The sequence below is a fragment of the Apteryx mantelli genome, chromosome 12 (genome assembly GCF_036417845.1).
Source record: "Apteryx mantelli isolate bAptMan1 chromosome 12, bAptMan1.hap1, whole genome shotgun sequence".
Classification (NCBI taxonomy): domain Eukaryota; kingdom Metazoa; phylum Chordata; class Aves; order Apterygiformes; family Apterygidae; genus Apteryx; species Apteryx mantelli.
Window position 1 is genome coordinate 23,134,652 of NC_089989.1, and position 18,773 is coordinate 23,153,424.

The 18,773-nt window shown below is 42.8% G+C and overlaps 1 protein-coding gene across 11 annotated transcripts in view; it reads right to left on the bottom strand.

The window, feature by feature from the left end:
• The window catches only part of FOXP1 (forkhead box P1), a 385,930-nt gene that overhangs the window by 205,237 nt on the left and 161,920 nt on the right, over positions 1-18,773 (bottom strand). For all 11 annotated transcript variants that reach the window (XM_067303481.1, XM_067303486.1, XM_067303484.1 and 8 more), the window contains one exon: positions 16,384-16,449. The gene's annotated coding sequence lies outside the window, so the exon portion shown is untranslated. The remainder of the gene's footprint in view (positions 1-16,383; positions 16,450-18,773) is intronic.

Here is an 18,773-nt window from a genome sequence, read left to right on the forward strand (position 1 = left end):
AAGCAAAGAGGCAAACCCTTCGTGTCCAGCGTGTCCCCGAATGCACCGAACCGTGTCCCGAGCACCTTGTTACAGGTCTTGGCTAAGTCAAAGCGAAGCAGGGGGGAAAAAAAAAGAAAAAAAAAGAAAATCATTGGCCCTGACTCTAAACTCCTGTTTGAGTGTTTTAAGCTGCCAGTGGCCAGCCGGGAAACTTTCTTTTGTGCCTGTGTGTTCAGAGGGAAGAAGCAGGAATAAAAAGCCGGATCCGAGCTGTGTCTCCTCCAAGCGTGGTTGCTCCCCCGAGGGGCAGCCAAGGTCCTCGTCATTGCCGCGGGCTCCTAACGGAGCTCTGCTCGCCAGGCACACCTGCGATTCCAGATCAGCGAGCCAACAGAAGTTAAAAACGAACAGGACAAGGCGGATTTTAGATGCAAGCGAAATATCGCTCCTCTCTCCCTACCAGGTTTGAGCGCTAAAAGGCGGAACAGGATGGAATTGGTTTCAGTTTAAAAGCCGCAAATGCAATCACAGGGACAGGACACTCAAAGAGAAATGTGTTTTCATGTAAACTTTTATGTGTCCATCCCTTGTAACCGGACATCAGGGAAGATGTTAATAAACACCAGAGTGAGAAAAACACAGTAAAAAACAAATATCCGACCACAAACCATCTCTTCCAAGACCTTAGAAATATCTCCGCAGCTTTACGCTGCAGGGAGCCAGGCAGACTCAAATATATGTTTGCATCTTAAACACAAGCACGCATACATACAACCAAGGTTTTGCAAGTATTTGTTAGCTGTACCACAGTATTGCCCAGGGTCAACACCACAGCTTGTATTACAGTGCTTTTAATATAGCTGCAGTATCAGCCCCCAAGAAGGGGCCTTGGAAAGAAGCTGAAACGGTGACGGTTTGTGGCGCTGGGGATATTTCTGAGACACAGTTGCTGTTTACTGCGGTCCTATTTCCAATCGAGCTGCAAAGTCCACCCATAAAACATGAGGAGCATTTCTCTGGGTGTGGGACCGTGCGACATGCACCGCGGGCAGGACGAGGTCTTCAGCTGCCACGACTGGGCAGAGCTCCACTGAAATAACGTTAGCCTCATCTGCATCAGAGTAGTTGGCCCACGAAGAGGAAAAGTGCTTTCAAAATCCCCAGTTACGGGGCTTCTCTCCGTATATATTTATGCACGGAGCTCGAATAATTTAATACCACGCCTCACTAATCATGTGAGCGCACAATTTTTGCAGGGGCAAACGGTTCTTGTGCATTTATATTGTGCATCTATTGCTTCTGGCTTGGAAAAGACGTCTCAGAAACTTACTGGCACTTTTAAAGGTGGTATCTATCTATCTATGCCATATACAATCAAGTGTGATTAATCATGGGCTCAATAGGAGAGATTAACCTACTCTATAAGGAGTCAAAACCTACTTGTGACGATGGCAAATCACAGCATATGGCCAACCGGACACCTTCGTTCCAATTCAAAAGGGAAATTAAGTAATACACTCTGGGGTATATTCTCCTCTTGTTACACTTGCAAATCCCCATTAATGCTAATGATTTCACAAAGTGTAAGAGAAATGCCACAAACATATAAAACAAAGCAAGGTTGGCCAAGAATATGCAAAAGCATATGCAAAGGGATCCAAAGAGCTTTAAAAGGAAACACAGCTTCTTTCTTTCTTTCTTCCTTTCTTTTCTTAAAAGCAAATGGCGTGCTGTACTGCAGAAGTATATAATTTGCCAACAAATGCAAAACACTACAGTTCATGCAAAATAGTGAAATGGAGACCAGAAATTCAAGGCCAGTGCAAGTTCATCATCTTTACAGGAGATCAGAAAACTGGCTCCTACAGTAAAAAAGGAACATCAATTCCAATTTTTCTAAGAAAACCATTTCCTACCAACTTTGAAAACAAGAATGCCTACACTGATCTGATTGGTTTTGGCTCGGCTCCCTCATCCCTCCTCAGCTGGGTGGCTCCATGTTAGTCTAACCACTAGGTCCATGGAGTCCTCTCCTTATTAACCTTACACTTCGTGCTTCCAACTCCAGACAGGAGGAAAACCATCTTTTTGGAAATTTCACTTATTCTCAGTGACTTCTGAGGTGAGAGGTCATGTTTAGGTCCACATCCACGATGTCAGACTGCTGCAGAAGGACAATATAGAGTTAATATATTAGGGTTAGGCCTCCCTACTTTCCTTTGATTGTTTTTTAGAACCATCACAAGTTTGATGGCTCCAAAAGGACCGCAAACTCTTGCCCAAATGTTGATGTTTAGACACAGAACGACATACGGAGACGATCTCCGACAAGCAGATTTGTAATGGCAACATGCAATGGTTTGTTCTGGTGAAGCAGTGTCACAGCCGGTGACCACACGGTCCCCGCGGCTACCAAAGGTTTTCATTGCTATGAAGTAAGACACGGCGAGCATTGAAAGCACATTAACTGCTCCTGAAAAACTTCACCCAGGAGGACACTTGTTATGGAATAAGAGTCCTCTTTCCAAGCAGCTGTTATTCCAAGCCACAGGACATTTTCCAGTGTGGTTATTAGCACCACCTCAGGAAGGGCTGTTCAAGATGAATCTTGTCTTTGAGCTAGCGAGAAAAATTCACAAGGGAAAAATCAGATTTGGAAACTAAACGTTTTGTAATCTCATGCCACGCAATTTGGTGCTCGGGCAAACTTCCAACCCTTTCAATAGCAAAAAACAGACAAATTCATTGACTTCTACCTTCACTTGGTGTATTAAGCCCAGAGTGTGATATGATACCACACACATGTAAAAAGCTGTATAAGCGGAAGGGAGTGACGCACCCATGCATGGTGGTAGAGGAGACAGAAAACATAACACATAAAATAAAACGGAGCCAAAATAACCACTTCTGTTACAACAAATTTATCTTCTTATGTTCCCCTACCGAATTCGGCACGTCTCTCCTGGCTCTGCAAAGCAGGAGCACCTGGACTATCTGCAGCAGTTCTGCTAAATGAAATTATCGTGTGCATCAGGACTGGCTCGTCCAGGCTCTGGCTGCAGAAAGAGCATGAGAAACGGGGCGAAAAAAACTGGCAAAGACCATCGGCAGCGCTGCACACGACAACGTACTCTCAGATATGGCTCGGCTATTGCACTGCCCTTATCAGCAGACTCAAGTTCAAGGTCAGCCTTGATGCACTTACTGAAAGCTGACACTGCCTACACTCTGCAGTCAGCGCAACTTAAATCAAGCCTCCCAATTATTACTAGTAATTTTGTTTATTATTGCAGGGCCTCGGGACAAACAAAAAAGGAGCCCCATTGTGCTAGACATGGTACAAAAATGCTTAATTAGCCTCTTCATGAGTTGCTCCCTTGAGCTTTCTTTAAACAAGATATTTTCAAATATAAATAAATTCAAATTTCAGAATTCCAGAAATCAGTTTCCTGAAACGTGTTTCCGTAAACAACTGAAGTAACGTTGCCTTTCTAAATTTCAGATGTACCCCAAACATTTCTTTTTTTAAAAAAAGATTAAAAGGCATCGTATTATAAAATCTTGGCCTTCTGGGAGTTAATAGAATTTTGCCATGAATTTGAGCCAGGATTTGAACCCAAATTTTCTCTTTATTATGTGAAAGTTGGGAAATGACAGATTTTCTATTGTTTCTCTCCCCCAACCGCAGCATGTCTATACAGCTTATATAAATGTATAGGAATAGTCACAAACTGGAAAAAACAATTTAAAAAATTTTAACTCAACACTACACAAATTGCCTGTGGAACGTGGAGCCACACTAAGGTACCGGGGGTTCAGCAGGATAACAAAAGCAACACATGCCTGGATAAGAGGAATGCTAAAACGTTATGGCAGTGAATACAGAAAAACCTGCAGAAAAGTTTTGGAAGAAAAATGAGACCTCAAGCTTTTTCCCTTTTCCCTGGAGCCTCTGGTCCCGTCCCCTACCAGAGATGCTAGGGCCCTCGTCCTCCTGGTCCAGCCCACCAGACCAGCCCTTGGAGGTTGTTCTTACCTGACAGGGCATTGGCTAAATTCAAAAGGTGAGAGGAAAACGTGGCACGGGAGCCAGAAGACAAGCAGTTCAGCCTGCTCACGGGCGCCCACCCATGCAAAAAGTGACGCTCATTTGGATTTTCTATGACTGATTTTGCTCTCTTCTTGCCTTCTTCTTAGGCAAAGTCAACACCTAAAGCCCAAGTCCAGGACTTAAAACGGGCCCCCCAGCTGCTGCGTGGGCTCCAAACGGTGTTTTTTTAACTCCTTTCCCCCTCCGCTGTCCCCCGCGGGGCCCAGGGCAAACGGGGCCCCTCCGGACATGCAGCCGTCCCGATGCCCCGCACCTGCTGCCGTCACCGGGGGCTAACGCAGCCCCCTCCGGAGACCATGCGGGCCGTAATTAGAGGGCTGGCTCCCATGTTCCGGTCCCCCGGAGGACTCGCACAACCGTCCCCAGAACCAGGGAGAAGCTGACAGAGAAACGGGGCACGTGGGGCAGCTCTCCAGAAACAAATAAATGCCCTCAAAACGGTCATTTCCCTGGCATGATTAAATAAAGAAAACAGAGCAAACTACTTCTACATGCAAAGGAGAAAATCAATATAGCTTCCACTGAGGCAACCAAAATTACAGCCTATCGCTTTACGCACTCTTCACTTAAGACGGACTTTCCGCAAGTCCCACCTAAATACCCAGCTTTGTAGCCTGCACCTCCCTGCAACACTCAGAAATCTCCGCTTGACATTAGTACTAAACAATATTCATTAAGAGCATAACACTAAAGTGCAACATGTAAGTAAATCAAACTCTCAATGCTCTATTTTACAAATTTCATGGGCCACTGGGGATAATTAAAAGGGTGATTATATAAAGTTGGTGCAGTTTTGAGATTCAAATGACATTTTCTGCTTTAAAGCACTTGATAATCTGGTATTTTTCTACTAAGACGGTCTTTTGTACTTTTATGGTCAAGCAGCATAAACAAACAAGAACTGTTTTTTAAGAGGTTTCAATCTCTTTTTTTTTTTCTCTCTCTCTCCACACCCTGTTTTTCTTGGTGAATACCATTCACCACTTATTCCTGGAAGTCCTATATTGAGATATCAAGAAAAACACGGCCTTTTGAAAAAAATATCTATATATACTGATCACTATAAAATGATACTGAGCCTCAAAGCTGGCTTAAACTGTAGCTCTGAACAGAAACGGTATTGCTTTGGGTGTTTACAGCGCTGGAGTGCTGTTTGGTTTGTCACTGTGTTTAACCACTGCTCTAAAGCTAGCAAAGTACATTACTGGTAGTAACAGCTCATGAAAAATACAGCGAAGAAACTGCTAGTGGCAGAAGCATTTAACTTTCTTGTTAGCAGCCTCCCCCATGTGGCACTTTAGCACCAGCAAGTTGTTTATTATGTTCTGTGCCAGGCAAAACTGATTAAATGGGGCTCTTAAGAATCAAAGCGTTATAAATTCATGGAAATACAGCAAGCAATAAATTCCATGGAATTAAAAGCTTACTAGTGCTATTAGCATTTCAGGGTGTTTGCATTGTTAATACTGATGTGCAAAAATGATGTTCCTGTAAGACAAGGCAAACCAACAGAACATACGCATTAGCCATTACATTTTTATACAATGTCATCATTACTTGTAAATTTTTTCCCCCCCAAACTAAAATGCTCATTAATGTTTTAAAGAAAAATCTGAACCAAAGCAGTGGTCTGTAGACCAACAATTTACATCCCCAGTAAAAGCATTATATATGAAACATAATGCCTTTATTACTGTGTGAAAGAGCAGGAGCTGGATACCCCCAAGCACAGGTCTGCCCTGGATTTTGGAAGGAGAGAGTGGGGTAAGGCAGGGTTACTCCTTTCCTGACATAACACGGACATGTTACAACATCACAACCTGCTCGGTGCTAATCTAACAATTTAATAAGCAAACTCAGTGCATAATAATTCTTCAGACCAAAAAGAAAGGGCAATCTAGTCTGAACGGGTGGTCAGTAAATCTGCCAATAGCCCTCCACAGAGACATTTTTACTCCGGGTCTCTCTATCATCATTCCACGGAAATGACTCCGATGGCAGGTGACTAACTTCTATATCATTACGGGAGAGCTCTGCACATAACACTATAGCAAAACTGGTATTAGTCCTTCCCTTATGCCCATCTGTTTTTAGGCAGCTGATAACTTTGTAAATGGAATTCCTTTCAAGCGGAAACTTGGTAAAGAAGCCTTGCTAGGGACATGGCCAAGCAGGAGAAGAATGGGACATACTTTCCAAAACTGTAGAGAAAATAGGCCTTGCAGGATTTAAAATAAAGTAAAAATAAAAAATTTGCACCTTTCTGAGCTGCTCAAACACACAACAGACAAATAAGTTAACCCACAATGTCTCTCCAAGGAGGAGAGGGGCAAATCTGGCTCTCGCTGCGGACAGGAATACCAAATGATGGGGCTGTTGCCACAGTTGAGGTTTGACGTATGAGAGAGACTATATTCTGGATGGTACATCATCCTCAGCTGGCAACGTACTGAAGTCAAGAAAAAACAAGCAAGCTTTGTCCAGAACAAGCAGTACCCATGCCACAAAGTGACTCAGCCGCAGAGGTGGGAAACGGACCCCAAATCCCAATTCCCAGCTCACGCTCAGGAGAGACGCACGCATCCACAGCAAAACCCCTCTCCCCAGTCGCGGGGGAGTTGATGTTTTGTTTGCCTCTAGCAAAACAAAACAAACGGTAGGTTTAAACTGCTCTTAGACACGGTGTCTTTTTGATGCATGCATGTTCCGGCAGTCACACATCTGCATCAGGAGAGAAATAGCCCGTTTTTTGGCAGTTATTTGGTCCTTTTAATCTGAAAGGTGAAAATACACCACCACTGAGCCTTTACAGCTCGGGCTTCTACATAAAAAACTCAGTTGCTGAATACACGCGGGGAGCGAGGGCTTTTTCTTAATGTCTAAACAGTTCCAAGTTCAAACCCATTAAAGTCCAGGTCACACAGCGATCATGTCACTATTAATGCATCCAGTTACATGCTGAGGGAAACCCAATATAAAACTATGATAAACTCTAGTTCTCCCCCCAGAGATGCACTAAGGTCTTATCCAGATGATGCCACAGATCGCTCTTCACGGGCAGTGACCAGACGGATGTCAATGCCAAAGGAGAAAATCCAGGAAAGTCTCTATCCACTCATTTGCAAGTATAATAATATATAAAAATCTGCTCAAACATCTACGAAGTTTGTTTGGACCATTTTTCCCCTCCTCTGGGGGGAAGGACTTCTTGGCCCATTTATTAACTCTGCATTAGGCTAACTAAACGCTGGCCCTGGGGATGGTCCCCGGTGAGCACATGGTGGGCTCACCATAGACTGTTGACTGCTCTGACTACGTAGGGTGGAAGCACTCCTGGATCTTCCCCTTGTGGATTAGCCAGTATCCCACAATACGGAGGGTAACAGCAGTGTTCACACCAAGAGGAAAGGCTGAGACAGCAGAGGAGACGCCAGGAGAGGGTAGAGAGGAACAGGGGTGCGTGACCTTATGAAGGAGAAGCTGTCTAGAGCCTCAGTGCTCACCGGGTCACGCAAAGGGGGCACAGACAAGGAAAAAAAGAAGGAGGTGGGTTTGAACCCTTCTTCCAGACAGCAGCAAGGATCTGCAGGAAGGTCCTTCAAGGACAGAAAAGATGCACAGAAAAACCTCAAGCAGAGGAAAGCTCGTAGATAAATACAGGCCACAGGAGCAGAGAGTGCAAATAGCAGAATCCATGGAGACGCTGAGACTCAGGAGATGGTCGCTCAGGGAGGTTGCCTGAACGGCTGCACGTCCCAAAACACATGGGATGAGACCAGAAGCCAGCAGAAAGCACTCTTGGGAGCCAGGACGGAAATTACAGGGCAGGTATCGCAGGAGCAGGCACTCTCCGGGTGCCTCGCTCAGGTGAAAAGTGCAGTGTCAGTCCCCAAGTCCCACACAGCCATTGCCATCGCTGCAGGTTGTCCCAGTACAGCCTCTAACCTGAGATCAAACTGGTCCAAACCTGTGGGCAAGGCAGCTTCTGGAGAACCTACAAATGCAATGCATCAGGAGAAAAAAACCCAAACGCAACCTTTCTGAATATCATTGTTCCAAGCTCTAGCAGAGAAAAAAGACAGCAGAAAATGAAAGAAAGGAACTGTGAAAGGGTAGAGTAAATTTATGGGATAAACAACTCTTCCTTATGTTCTACAAAAAGTCAATGCCTCAACAAAACAAAACAAAAAAAAGAATAACAGTTGAACATATTCCCAAGCAACATACTTCCCAGAAAGTTTGCTCCCCTGTGGCAGTCCATCAGAGGTCCAGGGTGGACAGACCTATGCACATACATCTAGCACTTTGATCTAGAAATAGTAGATAGATAGATAGATAGATAGATAGATAGATAGGCTGTGACAGAGGTGATCCCATGGCACCCGTAGGACTTCCCCTGCTCCTAAACCAAAGACAACTCGAAGTGTATAGGGCAGCAGTAAGAGATTTGGTGACACCGCAGTGCACAGGACACCACAGTCAGTGCACACCACGTGTCCATCACGGCGTAAGCGGCACTGGGACACAAGCGCGGGCACAGGCATCACAGCTCCTCTCCAAGCTTTCCAACACAGCAGCTGTGCTGGGAAAGGAGGGGCTGGGAGAAAGGGGAAAAAGGACTTTCCTGGACTGTGTGACCATATCAAGTATCTAGAAAAAAACACGGTTGTTCTGAGTGTACTTCAAGCTGAGTTAACCATGACACCTTACGGAGCGGTAATACTCCAGCTGGCCTGCATATCATGAACATATGACACACTAACTACAAGAACTTTTAGAGAATTAGCTAGCACATGTGGGATTTACACTATTCACATGTGGGATTTGCACTACCCTTTAAGCAATTCTCAGAAACTCATGGTAGGGTTAAAAAACTCTGCAAAAAATTGTGAATGCTCTCAGAGATTCACGTTTGTTTTTTTTTACAGAATACCTTAAAAATTAAAATTCAAATGATCTTAAAAATATCACCTCATGTACTCAATGTCATTAAAGATAAATTTTAAATAGTCAAATTCAGCAGCTTTAAACTATATTTTTTCAGTTATCCAACTTTCAAAAGAGGAAAGATAGGCCAGATTCTCCTTTTAACTACATGAATATAAATCCAGATAATTCTTCCAGTTTCTAAAAATATTTTGCCTAATTAGTATTTTTTTTTTCTCCAAAACACGTATTTATCTGCTGTGAAATCAAAGGTAGATCAGAATTGTTTTAAAGATAATGGGGAGCAAATAACAAGTTTGGAACCTTGCAGTCTTACCCTGGAAATTTGTCTCATATAATTGACTCAGCAGACATGCTTACAATTTCTTACAACTTTTACAAGACCTCCTGTAGGCTTATTTTACCATTCTCCCAAACGGAGCTCTGAAAGCTTTGAATGTTCTTAGCAAGTAGCACCAAAAGCAATCATCTATCCCTCCTTAAAGCAAAAGAAAACAAACAAAAAAGCAAACTATTTCTTGCTGGACATTGGATCTCAAAGAGGAATAAAGAATGCAAAAGAATCTGCAATGCTTCAGAAAATCATTTTTCTGATGTTTTCTCACAAATAACTTTTTTAGCAATGTTCAAATTGTGTTCAGTAAAGTTTCTAAAACAAAATTTTCCCAATGAAAATTATCTTGTCCAATTACTGGAATAAAATTTAAATGAAGAATAATGGCAGCCATAAAGCAAACACAAAGAGTAAAAGTAACCGCAAGGCATTTCAGCTGGAAATAACTTTACAAGTTAAAAGGGGGTTAAAAATCCCCCTCCCCCCAAAAAAAGGAAATTGTCTCATTGCCCATATTATTGATTTATGCCGTTGTTAGCTTTAAAAGTAGCACTTTCTATTTCTAAGATCTTCACAAACAATTACTAATGTCATTCTCCCTATACCAGCATTGCATTGGTGGAAGTACCCTGTTGGCAGGAAATGCTGTGCCCTTCCACAGACGTTTCCTTCCATCACTGGCATCCACTAACCCTTAACGTGTCGGAGGATTAAATCAAACACTTGTATTACAAATATAATATGGATAAGCATAGGGACTCTGCTATCAAAAATACTGCAAAGGGTATGACAGCAGAAGAAAGTAGATATTACTCAATGGGCTGCTAATATATCTCTGTTTAAAAAAAAATAGGGGGGAAATAATTTTACTTTTTAAAAACAAAATAAAAAGGGATCATCATATTTCAACAAAAATGTATTCCGAAAAGCCATGTTATAAACTACTGATATTAATGGTTTGCAGTGGAAATGACGTCAGAGTCGTAGTTACAAACGTCCAAATGTTTGTGCTACCCTACTAAAAAAATAAACAGTGAGCTCAGAGTCAGAAATGACCCTTTTGCAATTAAGCACTATTACGCAAAACACACTGGGAAGTATATGGGCAGCAGAGGTAGGAGAGTCCCAAATTAAAATTCACAGATTGCACCGGGAGAAACACTTAGCAATTAAACATCTTGGAGGTGGCGTCTGAAGTTCCTGCCATTAGCAGAAGGGAAAAACACTTTCATATGTTGCAATGAGAAATATGGGCAGGCAATCAGGGCCAAAAACTTTTTTTTTTTAATGCCTTGGCTTTAGTACGAGCTACCAAAGAGAAAGGGTGGCCTCCTGTAATGCCCACTGACATCACTGGTCTTGTAACACTGCCACTGTAAAATATTGTTGCTACTGCTGTAGGACAATAACTTAAGCATGCCGGAAGATATACTTCTGGTGTGGTAGAAGGCAACAGGCAATGACCTCAGAGATGATCGAATAAAATATGAAATATGCAATAAGAATCTATTTCTGGTGTCATTTTCTCACTTTGCTAGATTGTAAAACGCAGAAATGAGCACCATCTTTGCGGTATGAATCTTCCAAAGGCAGGTTCCAAGCCCGCAAATCTGCCAGTGGTTCTTGTCCTTGCCACGAGAAGCAGGCAGGGGTACGAGATATTAATAGACAACGGTGCCGCGCATTAACACCCGTTAGCCGACTGCATGAGCAAACGGCCGTCACAGTTGCATCCATTGCATCGTGCTTTTTGACAGACACAAGGGCAAGTTTTAGCACAATTCTCAACACAGTGAAATCGTTTGCCTGCTTCAAAAGGAAACCTTGCAACTGGATCTTTCCAGCATGTTTGTTTTTGTATTAGAGACAGAGTCTGAGCCCAGGGTATCCGTAACGCAGGCCTGGGTTCTGGACTAACGAGGAGCAATGCCACTCCTACCCATGCCGTCTGCAATTCCTTCCCCACCCGAGCCATGGTAAAACACAGCATGTCCTGACACAGTTATCCACGGCCTTGCAGAAGCAGGCTGGAATTGCACAACCGGCACTGCACAGTGCGCCACGAGCACTTCCTACCCTGTCTCCTTGGGGCACCTGTGGCTAGGCCAAGTTGGACAGGACCAAGCCAACACGGTCATACCCTTCCGTTGTACCTGGTGGAGAACCATTTTTAGCCTGTTTTCAGTTTGTTGGTTCCAAGTAATTTTTCTGAACAAATGGGCCAATGTTAAGCCCCTTTGACAGAGGCGTTGATGTTACGTTGCTATGCGCTTTCCAAAAATGGGCAGTTAAGGGAAGGGAGACCCAACCTTGCACACCCAGGCTGGCCTGCCTCAGCCTGGTCTTGCCAAAGAGACAGGGAAAATTATGGCAAAGTTTGGGGGACACGCTACGAAGGCGAAAGAGAGACCGTCCTACCAGTGCCCTGCATCTGTACTCCGTTTCCCCACAGAAGCCTTTTTTGCTCAGTTTTCCGTTTGCCTCTGGCAGCTCCACGCAGGCCCATGCACTGTACCTATCTTTGAGGAATATATGCATGCCACCGAGAAACTTTCCGTATCACCCTCCAGTTACGGAGCACGCAGGCGGAGAAGGCCAGTTTACCACCCCGGAATAGCTCACAAACAGGAAAAGATTAACACAGGCGACGTACCCGTTGAACACAGCCCATGGCACATCAACGGTTGGTGAGAGAGGAGAGGCCGCTCATGGACCACTGGTGGCAGAACCAGAACAGGCTCCAACTGCCCGAACACAGCCACTACGGCACCCTTCCCCAGCCAGCTCAGGCTGCCTTTCAAATGGGATGATGGTACTTTGAACGCCTGAAGCAATGCAAATCAGCACTTGCGTTTTACTGAAGATCCTATCAAGCATCTACCTAAGATAAATGGAAGAAACACAGCAGGATTATGCAAAATACTGACCAAATCTTACTCACTTTAGCAGCTTCATGAAGACCAGAAGGATTTGGTCCACAAGCGTCAGATAAGAGGATCAAAACCCGCTACTGACTGTCTTACAGCTGAGAAACATATTTTTCTACCAACCCACTTGAAGATTTATAATACATTAAGGAACATTAAGAAGAAGAAGAAGAAAAGCTAAATGGGCCAAAAGCAAACAAAAGAAACATGTTCTCTTGAGATTGCTAATGCTGGCAGACAATAGCGCAGATAGAACTCCTCTGACAGATCTTTGAAGTCTTCAATACAGCATGCTAGTGGTCCATGTTAATGAGATTCGCTCAAATACTTTTTAAATTATTCCAAAATGTCTTAATCTATTTTCCAAATCTTCTTGACCCAATTGCTTCAGAAAAGTCACGGCTTCACCCATCTCCAGATTAAAACTCCCCATTAAAGCAGGTATGAACTTTATAAACAATTTGTGTTGCCAAAGGACCATAATTATCTTTTTTTCAGTTTACCCCAAAACATACAGGTAATATTGTAATTTCTATTATTAAAGATCAGAGAAAGACTTTGCACCTCACATCACCCTTCTGTTTGAAAGGTCTTAACAAGTAGGATATTACAACTTCCCCCAACAATCAGAAAGTAAATAAATGCAGTTTTAGACGTGGACTGACAGACACTCCAGTCACTCGAGCCACATGACTAACACCACACCACAAGGTAAGCAGCGGACATCAAAACACAACGGAGGTGTCCTGAATCCCTATCTGCTGCTCAGTGCGATGCAAGCACTGATGCAAAATGTTACTAGCATGCTGTACCAGAGTCATATACAGAAACATCCATATACTGCATCTTCTGGGATTTCAGGCCATTTTTGCTCTGTAATATGCTTTAAGACCAGTGGGTCAAAAGCAAGAAAAGTCAAGGTGCCAAAATCAGTTGGGAAAAAATCACTCTAATAACCTCTGGATTCACGAGTAGGGAAACCCGGAGATATGAGGAGAAGGAGATGCGTGCAGAGGCCAACGAAGAAGCGGCACAGTGACGTATTTGACATGGTTTTAGAGCTATGACTCTTCCTGAGAAAACAAAGTGTTGTGACGGTTGGAGAAAAATGATTTTTTTTGTCCCACAACCACTTTGTTTTCTACATAAAAAAATTGTGAAACACATTTTTTATATTGCACTTTGAAAAAAAATCCTTCTGACCTTTCTCCTCACTTTCAGAGAAGGAGAAGAGAAGGAGAAAATAGAATAAAAAAAGTTAAAGCTCAGACCAGGCTCAGACCCACAGATTCATCTGTTGACCATCTTACTTGGTTCTGAGTTGCAGCAGGCAGCTACTGGTTTATTATCAATATTTAATCAGCATTTAATTCTGACAAGCCTTAAAATTTGAAATTTTAAACTAAGTGTAACTTTGCTAAATTCTTTTGTGCTGATTTTTTTCCCTGTTAGGATTTTCTGAAGGATTCTATCTTTGCTGTCTTAAAAGTCTGCATGTGTCTTTTGTTATCGATAATGTACAACTTTAGTAGCATGTTTTGTACTTTTCAAATTTTCAGCATGCAAGCTATCCCTGATTTACAGTGCTCACTGAATGTGTTTGATTATTGAAAATGCACTTAAACAAATGACTGCTCCTGGAAAACTAATACTATTGTCCATAATTTCTGTAAAAATACATTTCCCCTCCCTTCTCCCCAAATCAAACATTTCAATTCAAATTCTTACTTTGAGCAAAACTGGCATATAATTAGGCATTACGCCTAACAGCGCTAAATAAAGGAGAACGTAAACAGCTTAATTCTGAAGGTTTAACCATCAGAGCCCCTTGCTGTATCTGTTCAGTTATCTGTGTCGCTGTTAAAGAGTTCTTTGGAGCTCACGGAAAAAAGCAACAAGCAAAACATGAAGCATAAAAACCCATTTTAACAGCGCTGTGCTGTGATCCCGCTTTGCATGCCCGAGGCCAGGCTCCCACGCTGTCCGGGGATGCGGGGGGCCGTGCGGCCGCCCCTCGAGGAGCACGGAGACCTGCTCTGTAACCGCGCCGAGTGGCTTACCCACTAACTCAGAAGATGGGATTTCACCTGAAATTAAGCTATCAAGCAATTGAGCTCAAACTCAATCAACCAAGCCCTTAACCTTCCCTGTTTCGGTGGCACTGCTCTAATTAGGACTCTATCGCTATTCCCATTATCATCTCCTATTCTTGTGGTTTATTATCTTGGCTGTTTCAATTCTCGACAAGTCGAAATTTGACATCCAGTTTCTTAGACCACGTATCATTCATTATGTTTTTATTTTATCAAATATTTTGCAAGATTAGGGGCTGATCCTGGAGCAAATAGCTTTCCAAAGAGAACAGCACTCCTCTCTGCAACGGAAGCAGGAGGGATCCCTACTTTCTCACAGTCCTAACATTAAAGCACGCATGGAACAACTTTATTTTTCATTAAGTTGTGAATTTTGTTGTGCGGTTTGGAAACATATGCTCGAACTTGTGTACAGCATGCCTATACAGTACCTGATCCATGGGAAATTTCAAAAACGGCAGCGGTGTTTTCTCGGCTCCTCAGTGTCTTCCCACTGAGACCGGGTCGTTTTCCAGAAGATGGAGTTTACCTGAACCCTATTTACCACCTCTGTCTAGGGAGCCCGGACGAGGCTTGATGACCTATGACAGTCGGACCGAATGATCTAACGTTCCTTTCCAGGGATGCAGTCTGCGAATCGCCCAGCCTGGCTGCTGTTGAACGATGCACACCGGAGGGTTTGCCCAGCACCCACTGTGCCCTGACCGCAGTAATACAAAATACGTCTGCTTTTGCAGGCACCGGTCACAAACTTGAAGCTAGTTTAAAGGCAGTGTTTTGCACTCATCACAAACAAGACTCCTAGTTTCCATGTGTCACAAAGCTTTATGTCCCCACATTGAGCCATAGCTCCACAAGTATCCCATAAATTTTGAGGTAGTCTGATGCACCTGGGACTTAAATTTTTTCCTTATTCCACAAAAGCAAAAGGAGAAACACCACTCCAAAGCAAGGAACCACCATCTTCTCAAAAGGCAAGCCTTCCAGAGCAGGACCTGCCCCTGCCTCAGTATCTGAACTGCATCTAAAACCTCATGGCTCCACCATAAAAAGCAGTAATATTCAAATCTTGAAGAGAGGCATACATCATCCTGCTGACATAGACCATGGGCATGGCCAAGGACTGCAATATTCACTTGAACTTCATGAATTTCATGCTCCCTAAATAGATATTTTTGGCAACAAAGAACTGAAAAAACACACTGTCCTTAGATCTATTTTAATTTAAAGCAGAAGAGAACATGGACATTTTTTTCCCCTTGAAGTACATTTTAATAAAATTAAAAACAAAAATAGCTCTCATTCACTCAGATGCATTTAGTCATTCTGTAAAATTCTAAGTTTAAAATGAAATCACCATTTTATATTCAAACAAGGTCAAGAGAACAGTACTAACGAGCACTGACATCACAGCGAACGGCAGCCACTGCTTAACGGTTACATCAGTGTTGCTTGTTGCTATGGTGCTTAACCGACTATTAATTTCTGAAAGAAGGTGATTATAAAGCAGCCAGATGAACCTCAGTCAGATGACACCCTTCAGCACCAAACACCGAGCCGCCTTACTCCTGTCTTCTGCAAGTTAATTTTATGAATCACCACTTTTGTGATGTTAATGTCCCTTTCCTGCGTGCAACTTTGGGCCAGCGGAAAGGCAAGGAGTTAACTGGGAAGGAAGGGGCTTTCGCGTTGCATTAAATACAAATCATTTTTGCAGAGCGCTGCTTCTTTTCCTTTTTGCTACCCTCAGAAAAAGACCAAAAAGCACGCGGTGGAGTGGCCGCAGCGATAAGCGAGCAATCACGGAAACGGCCAGATTGGGATCTCCATTGGGCTGCTCCACAGCCAGGAGGATCCGAGTCCCGGGCACTGCCGCTCTGCCGGTGACTGGCCCATGTGGCCTGCCACCGATAACGCAACCCAGCATCTAGACCATGCCTGCCGGACCGGATCCATCCCGGAGGCGTGCAAGACTGCGCCGGTATTTACCTTCCTCAGTTGCTCCCGTGAAGCAATCTTCAGTTACAGCCACCCGAAGAGGTCACTCTTCTTACCCTGCAGAGAAAGAGGGCGACACACGTGACTGCTGGGCCAGGGTTAGCAACGTCCGAGGCGTTTTCATTGGCACCGCATTTGCGAGTGCAAACATAAATAAAACAACAAATGAACCTAATCGCGTTTAATGGTGAATGACTTTCTGAGAGAGTTAATAAAAACAATCAAGTCACAGGACTGCTGCTTTCAGTACCAGCCTGTGTGAGGCTCATCAGTTCAGCAAGAACAACTTGGTCTTTGGGAGAAAAAAAAAGAAAAAAGAAAAAAAAACAGGGAGATGAGACATCTTTGTTCTCTAGCATAAACTTTCTTAATCTTGATGTCTATCAATCTATTTTCGGTTTGAATAATATATGAGTTCAGCCCTTTGTTTCAGAGATCTGACTATTGTCTGAATGGGTTCTCCTTATTTAAGGCATTTTGAGACCATTTGTAACCGCCGCTATTTTAGCTTCTGGATCTTTTCTTTTTTCATCCTTTTCCATAGAGACACAGTCCTAGATGAGGTTTTGCAACTAGCTGCATCTTTCGTGCCTAATTCAAAAAGTTGTTTACTGTCTTGGGGTGTCTTCTTGTTAAGCACAACCAGAGCACACCAAGTCTGCCAAGGTGGCAAGAACAGCGGCTCTTACAGGGAAAAATAATTAAAGTGTATCTTTATAAAAAGTAGGAGGGAGAAAACAGCACGTGTGGGTTTTTTTACCCTGTAGATTACTGCATCCTGTGTACTCTCTCTTATGCAAAAGAGTATGTAATCTTCTAAGAAACATGACAATCTGCCACTTTCTGTTCATGTAATTGGGATCAACATATGGTACAAGAGAAAAGAAAAACATTTGTTTATTAATTTAGATCAAGTTACTAACTCAAACCACTAACAGCATTCGGAATTAATTCCACATCAATTGACCAAATAGCTTAATAGAGTAAAATTATAACACAATTTCACTGAAATGTTGATCTTCTGCTACAGGGGGGCAGAACAGTATGCAAGGAAGACAGAAAGAAACATGCAATAGTTTGCTGACACAGATGACATCATACGAAACGGAAACTCAGCGACGTGTCGATGTGCAAGAAAGAGCTACGTGAAACTCCAGTTCACAAAATTCACACAGTGATGTGAAGTTTTGGGGGTGTTTGTGAAACTCGCCAAATGATAAGTTATGCTATTTACATAAATAGGTGCAGCTTTTTTTTTTTTTTAACCAAAGTAGTAAAATATCAACCTCTGGGAAAAATCAGAATCTTCATTAAATTCTTTCAAAAGAAAATGTACACATTTGCCATTTATTTTGGAAGGAAAAAGGTTTTCACAATGAGAATGAGGCATTACCTCTTCACCATTGAAAACTGCCTATTTTTAGCCAGGAAAAAGGTTATCTTGAGATGAAATTAATATTGTTTTCATCTGCTGCTAACTGGCATTATTATTATTATCTTTATTATTATTTTTCTTGTTACTTTATATATATTTTGAATGAGCAGTTTTTCACAATTCTTGTAACGAAGTCCTGGAAGATCAGGGGCCAAAACGTGTGTGTGTTTGCTGTCTAGGAAGCCCTAGCGGCTTCACCGGGGTTCATGTGTAAGACACTCCTGCTCTGCATTGGAAAGGACATAGCAGTACTCCATCATCATAGGTCAGGTCTCACCTTCCTGAGAGTATGTAAAACAATACATCTTTTATGTAAAATGCATGACCTCTGACATACGATGTGCTCTTAGATTAGCAACAATAAAAGGCTTTTCTCCTGCTTTGCTGCGGGGGTTATCTTGGGTTTGACACTTCAAACCTCTTTTCATATTTATCTATTTTATAAATTTTCTGTATATTTGGCAGGCAGATCTTTATTTTGGCAGTATTTTGCAAGCAGACTTCACTTCTACCCAGAGCCTTCATGATAGCTAGTGAACCATCTTAAAATGCACTTCTTAAGGAAACTGCTGAAAATGACACGTTTGCATAAAATGTGCATAAAAGAAACCTTTCAGAAGTGCCTTAAAACACAGGTAACATTTTTCTAAACATGCCTGTCACATACGAAATAAATACATGACAGGTAAACCCAGTAACGCTGGCCCGACGTTAACTCGAGGGAGACAAGCATGGTCTACCGAGCGCAGCACAAGACGTGGGCTCGGGAGGACTTCAGCACTTCTCACAAATTGGTGAGACTGAAGTCTGGGCTGCTTTCATGCCTGGTTATCTAAGTTGAGATATATGCTACCTGACTTCCAAAAATTTGGGTAATGTACCCTTAAGATTAAAACGAGCAGCAGAGACAGCTGTTCACACCTGTGAAAATTTCTCATTAAGAGTC